Below are 8943 nucleotides of genomic sequence, written 5' to 3' on the forward strand. Positions count from 1 at the left end.
CAGGTGACAGCAGATGCTGGCGAGGATGCGGAGAAAGAGGAACACTCCTCCATTGTTGGTGGGATTGCAGACTGGTACAACCATTCTGGAAATCAGTCTGGAGGTTCCTCAGAAAATTGGACATTGAACTGCCTGAGGATCCAGCTATACCTCTCTTGGGCATATACCCAAAAGATGCCCCAACATATAAAAAAGACACATGCTCCACTATGTTCATCGCAGCCTTATTTATAATAGCCAGAAGCTGGAAAGAACCCAGATGCCCTTCAACAGAGGAATGGATACAGAAAATGTGGTACATCTACACAATGGAATATTACTCAGCTATCAAAAACAACGACTTTATGAAATTCGTAGGCAAATGGTTGGAACTGGAAAATATCATCCTGAGTGAGCTAACCCAATCACAGAAAGACATACATGGTATGCACTCACTGATAAGTGGCTATTAGCTCAAATGCTTGAATTACCCTAGATTCCTAGAACAAATGAAACTCAAGACGGATGATCAAAATGTGAATGCTTCACTCCTTCTCTAAAAGGGGAACAAGAATACCCTTGGCAGGGAAGAGAGAGGCAAAGATTAAAACAGAGACTGAAGTAACACCCATTCAGAGCCTGCCCCATATGTGGCCCATACATATACAGCCACCCAATTAGACAAGATGGATGAAGCAAAGAAGTGCAGACCGACAGGAGCCGGATGTAGATCGCTCCGGAGAGACACAGCCAGAATACAGCAAATACAGAGGCGAATGCCATCAGCAAACCACTGAACTGAGAATAGGACCCCCATTGAAGGAATCAGAGAAAGAACTGGAAGAGCTTGAAGGGGCTTGAGACCCCTTATGAACAACAATGCTAACCAACCAGAGCTTCCAGGGACTAAGCCACTACCTAAAGACTATACATGGACTGACCCTGGACTCTGACCTCATAGGTACCAATGAATATCCTAGTAAGAGCACCTGTGGAAGGGGAAGCCCTGGGTCCTGCTAAGACTGAACCCCCAGTGAACTAGACTGTTGGGGGGAGGGCGGCAATGGGGGGAGGGTTGGGAGGGGAACACCCATAAGGAAGGGGAGGGGGGAGGGGGATGTTTGCCCGGAAACCAAAGAATTTTTATTTAGTATTAAATAAATTTAAAAAAATATTAAAAAAAAAGAGAGATACAAGAAACAGACACTCACTTGTTTGCACACCCAGGAATCCCACAAGAATCACTAGACTGGAAGCCACAATAAATACCCAAAAGAACTGTATAGTAAAAATAGAGAAGAAAAATATATATAAATGAAATAAAAAATAAAAAATAATGAGCTAAAATTAAAAAAAAAAGAAATTTTAACCATGTTAACCTGAATGTGATAATCATATTTAGTTCAAACAGTAAATGGAACCATTTATTGTTCAAATTGTTTTCTTGTTTTTATGAAATTTCCATTAAAATATAGTAGCCCTTACATAAATCTTAATAGCCTGATATTTGACATGAAATTTAATCTGAAATTCCATACATAGAATAGTATTAACTGATTTGCCTAAAATAAATTTATATACTTTTCTTTGGACCACTATTTCTAGACAGCTCTGAGTTAGTTTTTCAGGTCAATTGCATAATTTAGTGGCATGATTCCCAATAACAAAAGGAAAACTCACACAGCATGTTGAATGCTTTTTTCCAAAGGTCACTTTGTACTGCATATAAAAGTGTTTCTATGTATGTTCAGGCAAATTGCTGAAAGGAATGTCTCATTTGTAACTCTTGTGCCTCAATTTTATTCCCAAATGAGATCAATCAGTAATGCTATCCAATGTGTTGATCTTATTTCTGCTTTACCAAGCTGATATTAAAACACAAAGGTGGGCAGACCACCTGCAAGGATGAAAGCCAAGTGAAAGTCAGTGTAGTTCTGATTGCAATTCAATCCAGTGCACCATGCTTTTAGTGTAGAAGAGGCTCTGTGACGATCAATTAACCACTATGAAGTCCTCCTGACAAACCTAAGGCTACATTGACTGAACAAGAAATCATTAGCTTAAAGTTTATCATTGTATGGAGAAACAGGTTTCAACGTCCTGAAAACACTTTCTATCACCTTCATAGGGTGTCTTGTATTAAAAATGTTAGTGTAAAATCATAGTTATATCACAATATATTTTTATATAAGTCTGGGTGCTCAGTGTATATTGTTATGGGAATGAAATAGATACATTCGAACTCAACTAAGGTCGATTATATTCATGTAGCTTTCAAATGTTATATTTTGGTAATTTACCAAAATTAGATATTTTCAAATTAGAAATTGAAAATGCTGATAGTTTAGAAAGTCACATACAAGCCTTATATAAATTGTAGAGAACTATCTATTTATATATATTTACTGGTATTTTTAAAAGTCAAGGACAGTTTCTATCATCAATATCCAGTCGAAGTAAAACATATGAAACACTGTGTGTAGCAAGTTGTTTTCATAGTTACATTAAAGTTAATAATTATAATCTTTGTAAAACCTAATGGAATTTCAATAAATGTGATTTTATTAATGACTTAAAACTAATACATTGATTTATTTTGATTCCAGAGTTGGAAATTATTTCTGTGCCAATTCAAACAAGTTATTATTTAAATGTAATCAGATATGATTACATAATAGTCTATTTTTCAACGATGAATAGTTTACCATACAATACCGATGCTCCTTTGCTTTTGATGGAGTTGTGTGCATCCTGAGTACCATAAGTAAAAAATTCCCTTCATTCACATAACTTTTCAAGCATTGTATCTAAGCAACACAGTCACTGCAGAAACCACTGGGAGTTCCAACTCAATAAGAGAGCATCACACTACCTACCATAGCTAGGTAACGGGACATTTAAAAAGCTGTACCTATTGAGTGCACATTGATTTTCTTTTCATTTTGAGACTAAAATATCTTAAAATCATTCTAAAGCCAAAGAGGGTATACTTTAACACAAGATTGAAGGCAAAATGGTGTTGATATGTTAAAGAGTACCTTAGCAGTATTTAACATACTTACCAAAAGCCACTTTGCAATTCATTTGGTAATTTTGATATTATGACATAATATTTTGTATTTCAAACTGACTCAGACAGTTTGTTTGTTTTTAAATCTGTTGTTGTTCACATTCTTCTTTAAAACATTTTATAAAAAAGTATGCTAATATTTTAAGTGAACTTTCTGATGCAGTTGATTGTATAATTACTACAAAGTGAGAAAAAAACAATTATCCATCCCATCTGCACACTTGTGTGTATATTATCAATTGTTTCTATTATCTAATGGAAACAGCAAAATCAAGATCGTTGGTTCAGACTTTTGCAGACATTACAGAAGTGCCTATCATAGTTGGTACTGTCACAGACATTTCTGTATTCTAGAATTTAGGTTAGCTTAGGGGTCTAGGTTAAGAAGATATTCATGCCTTCCAAGACTATTCAGAATTGAAACTTAAATAAGATTGTTTGAAAGGAAACACTTTTCAGTCTAGTCAGTAAGAAGATGGGAAGATGACGAAAAACATTTCAAAAACATAAAATAGATTAAATTAAAGAACCCCTTTATTACTCCACTACAGTTTATATATTATAGATGCAAAATGGTTTCCATACCAAAAATAATCTAGTTTATATAAAGACATATCTTTAAACTATTTCTTTATATAACATGAATGTATAATACATTCTCTGTCAGACTACTTATTCTTTTGAAAAATATCAAGACCTTAATATATAGCCCAGTGTAACACTGAATTTCATTAACCTCTTGCTTAGGATTCCCAAGGGCCGAGGCTACAGAAATGTGCTTCAATATTGTTGGAAAATGAATTTTTTTTAATTTTAGATGATTTTAAAATTATGACCCAGACACATTGATAAACTTGCAAATGCCATGTGGAAACAAATGTCATTTGTGGTAGCACTTGATTGTAGTTATAATGTGGAGAGGGAGAGATCAACAGATCACTGAGACTAAATAGTCAGTCCAAGTCTTGTATATAATATCTAGGGTAATAAGAAAGCCTATATGAAAAAAAATACATAATGACCATCAACAGAAATCAAAATCTTTTGGGAAATCCAATGATAACAGCACCCCTACAACACAAGACAAGTTCAAGGAACATCCAAGATGAGAAGACTGTTAAGTTTTGGAGGACCAAGTAAGCTGCTGTGATCATGTCTCTTAGAAATAACAGGGAAGCTACAACTGGAGAACATCAAAAATAGGTAGCTAAAATAAGATTTGAACAATGACAATGTAAGTGGACACATTAATATGAAAATTGAAAATGTCATCATTTTTCATCCCTAGACAAAGAACTTCAAGTATTGGGAGAGAGATAATGGACCTAGACTTGGGATAATGCCCAGTAAAACGTAGTCAGCTTCAAAATTACACAAAAGTCACATTAGATTATTCAACAAGTCATATTTACATATTTGTGCAAATGGATGTGAATGTGTGTGTGCATGTGTATAAGAATTTTAAAAAATTATCAGTTTGAGATGGTGTGATGGTTGGAGATAAGAAAAGAAAGGACTGATGTAATTATATTTTAATAACATTTTTAGTAAGAGAAGATAGTAGCTGAAATTAGACACTAGGTTTTCTTCTGGATTTAACAAAGCAGATCATGCATGTGCGCTCAAGTGTACATGCACTAACATACCATATACATTACAGATAATGTAACTTTTAATAAATGTAAGCATTGCCACAATTGTCTATATACTAATTTATAAAGAATTATCACAAAATAACTGAATATATTTGAAAAAAGTTTTGGTGATAAGAAAGCATATACAATGCTTGCGAAAAGAAAGCAAATGTCATGCAAATAACTATTTATGATAAGAACTTTGTATCCATCTGTAGAATAAAGAAATTAAAAACAACTTCAGGGATTACTTTCTGTTCAGAACAAATCTCCTCAGTTAGTTTGCAAAGGAACACCACCTAAATCTTTCCTTGTCCTATGCCCACATCTCCCTTATAGATCACAGAGACCTGCTGCTACTGTCCAGCCTACAAAACCAAGCAGCCATTTTCTCTGAACACAACAGCAAAGAAGGACCATAAAACAGGAAACACAAAGCCACGACACTACCAAAAGTCCAGAGAGAAAATACATAGTAAGGAACAAAACACCCACCCAATGAAGACAAACACAGAAAACAGCATAAAGATCTATAACCACGCCAAACCAGATGCCTCAAGGCAAAGGCCATTAACATGACCCATAGCAACCAGTACAATAGGTCTCCACATAATAATTAAATTATTAAACATATAAAAGAAAGAAGGACTAGTACAAGCTGCTGGGGGAAAGGGTCAAGAAACACATATCTTAGATCTATGTGAATTACACCTGAGTTCTCAATAGAAACTCCAAAAGTCAGAAGGGCCAGGACAAATGTGCTGCAAACTATAAGACTATACACTTTATGCTGATGGAGGTCTTTGAAGCACTTGGACTTGAACTTCATACAGAGCAATAAGAATGGATTGATTTGCATTCTTTTACATTCTGACCTCCAGTTGAACCAGCACCATGGGTTGAAAATGTTTTTTTTTCCCCCACTGGGTGGTTTTAGTGCTTTGTCAAAGATCAAGTGTGTGCATTCATTTCTGGGTCTTTAATTCTATTCCAGTGATCTACCGGCCTGTTTTTGTACCAATACCATGCAGTTTTTATCACTATTGCTCTGTAATACAGCTTGAGGTCAGGGATGGGGATTCCCCTAGAAGTTTTTTTATTGTTAAGAATAGTTTTCACTATCCTGAGTTTTTTTTGTTGTTGTTGTTGTTGTTGTTGTTGTTGTTCCAAATGAATTTGAAAATTGCTCATTCTAACTCTATAAAGAATTGAGTTGGAAATTTGATGGGGATTGCATTGAATCTGTAGATGGCTTTTGGCAAAATGGCCATTTTTACTATACTAATCCTGCCAAACCATGAACATGGGAGATCTTTCCATCTTCTGAGACCTTTTTTGATTTCTCTCTTTCGACACTTGAAGCTCATGTCATACAAATCTTTAACGTGCTTGGTTAGAGTCACATCAAAGTATTTTTCTATTATTTGTGACTATTGTGGAAAGTGTTATTTGTCTAGTTTCTTCCTCAGCCTGTTGATCCTTTGAGTAGAGGAAGGCTACTGATCTGTTTGAATTACTTTATGTCCAGTCACTTTACTGAACTTGGTTATCAGGTTTAGTTCTTCTCTAGTGGAACTTTTGGGATCACTTAAGTGTACTATCATATCATCGACAAATAGTGATATTTTGATTTATTCCTTTCCAATTTGTATCCCTTTGACCTTCTTTTGTTGTCTAATTGCTTTGCCTAGAACTTTGAGTGCTATATTGAACAGGTAGGGAGAGAGTGTGCAGCATTGTGTAGTCCCTGATTTTAGTGGGATTGCTTCAAAAACCAGATGAACTGAAACTAATAGAGAATGTGGGGAAGAGGCTATAACAAATGGGCACAGGGGAAATTTTCTGAACAGAGAGCTAATGGCTTATGCTCAAAAATTGAGATTCAACAAATGTGACCTCATAAAATTGCTAAGCTTGTATAAGACAAAGGACACTGTCAATAGGAGAAAACAGCAAGCAAGAGATTGGGAAAAGATCTTTACCAATCCTATGTGAGATGGAGTGCTAATATCCAATGTATACAATGAACTCAATAAGTTGGACTCCAGAGAGACAAATAGCCCTATTAAATAATGGGTTACAGAGCAAAACAAAGAATTCTCAACTAAGGAATATTGAATGTCTGAGAAGCATCTGAAGAAATGTTCAATATCCTTGGTTATCAGGGAAATGCAAATCAAAACCACCATGAGATTCTACCTCATATGAATCAGCATGTCTATGTTCAAAAAACTCAGGCGACAACAGATGCTGGTGCAGATGTGGAGAAAGAGGAACACTCCTCTAATTTTTATGGGATTTGCAACCTGGTACAACCTCTCTGGAAAACAGTGTGTTGGTTCCTCAGAAAATTGGACATAGAATAAAATAACTCGGTGTGACTGTAACCAAGCAAGTGAAAGATCTGTATAGCAGGAACTTTAAGCCTTTGAAGAAAGAAATTGAGGAATATCTCAGAAGATGGAAAGGTCTCCCATGAGGAACCAGCTATACCACTCCTAGGCATATATTCAAAATATGCTCCAATATATATCGAGGACATATGTTGCACTATATTCATAGCCTCCTTATTTGTAACAGTCAGAAGTTGGAAACAATCCAGACATACCTCAATGAAGGAATAGATACAGAAAATATGCTACATTTACACAATGGGGTACTACACAGCTATTAAAAACAATGACTTCATGAAATTTTTAGGCAAGTGGATTAAACTAAAAAATATCAACCTGAGTGAGGTAACTCAATCACAAAAGAAACCACATGGCATGCACTTACTGAGAAGTGGATATTAACCCAAAGGTTTGGAATACCCAAGATACAATGTACAGACCACATGAAGCTCAAGAAGAGGGAAGACAAAGTGTAGATGTTTCAATCCTTCTTAAAAGGGGAACAAAAACTCACAGGAGAAAATATTGAGACAAAACGTGGAGCAGAGACTGAAGAAATGGCCATTCAGAGACTGCCCGACCTGGGGATCCATCCCATATACAGTCACCAAACTCAGAGATTACTGTGGATGCACCAAAGTGCATGCTGACAGGAGCCTGTTATAGCTGTCTCCTGAGAGGCTCTGCTAGATTCTGATAAATACAGAGTAGGATGCTCACAGCCAACTATTTGACAGAGAATAGGTTCCCCAATGGAGGAGGTTAAGAACGAAAGGAGATGAAGGGTTGCAACCCCATAGGAAGAACAACATTATCAACTAACCAGACACCCTAGAGCTTCCAGGGACTAAACCACCAACCAAAGAGTACACATGAAGTAACAGATGACTTCGGCTGAATATGTAGCAGAGGATGGCCTTGTTGGGCATCAGTGGAAGGAGAGGCCCTTGGTCTGGGGAACGCTCAATGCCCAGTGTAGGGGAATTCCAGGGCCGTGAGGAAGGAGGGAGTGGATCATTGGTTGGGTGGGTGAGCAACGTCATAGAAGCAAGAGGACGGGAGATAGGTAGTGGGTTTCTATAGGGGAAATCGGAAAAGGGGCTAATATTTGAAATGTAAATAAAGAAAATATTCGATAAAGAAAGGAAAAAAGGAATATAACAGTGATCATCTAGGAAATTCAGAAATGATAAGGTAATACTTTAAACAATCTAAATGAAATGGATTATAAATACAATGTATATCATTTACTAATCTTATTGATCATTTATAAATTATTTAAATATACCTATAAATGCTGCTTTATTAGATGCTCTCATTAAAAGTCTCATAACAACAACAACAACAACAACAACAACAACAACAACAAAAACAACAGCAACAAAGCTTGGGAGTAGATGACTTGTGTGCAGAATTCTACCAGACTTTTAAACAAGAGTTAACAATATTTCTCCACAAATTCTTGTATGAAATAGAAAGAGAAGGAACTTTGTTAAATTTTTTGATGAGGCCATACTTATCCCAAAATGACTCAATGAAGAACAAAAATTGCAGACCAGCTTTCTTTGTAAATATAGACGCAAAAATGCTCAATGAAATACTTGCAAATTGAATCCAAAAATTATTAAAAAGGATTATCCATCATGAGCAAATAGGCTTCGTCATAGAGATTCAAGGATGGTCCAACATACCAAAAATCAGTGAATTTGATTCAACACATGAACAAACTAAAAGAAACAAAATACAATCATTTTATTCAATGGAGAAAAAAATGTGTTTGACAAAATCAAATATCTTTCATGATAAAAGTCCTAGAGAGGTTAGAGATATAAGAAATATACCCAAACCTAGTAAAGGAAATATATAG

Source organism: Rattus norvegicus, chromosome 2 (assembly GCF_036323735.1).
Source record: "Rattus norvegicus strain BN/NHsdMcwi chromosome 2, GRCr8, whole genome shotgun sequence".
Classification (NCBI taxonomy): domain Eukaryota; kingdom Metazoa; phylum Chordata; class Mammalia; order Rodentia; family Muridae; genus Rattus; species Rattus norvegicus.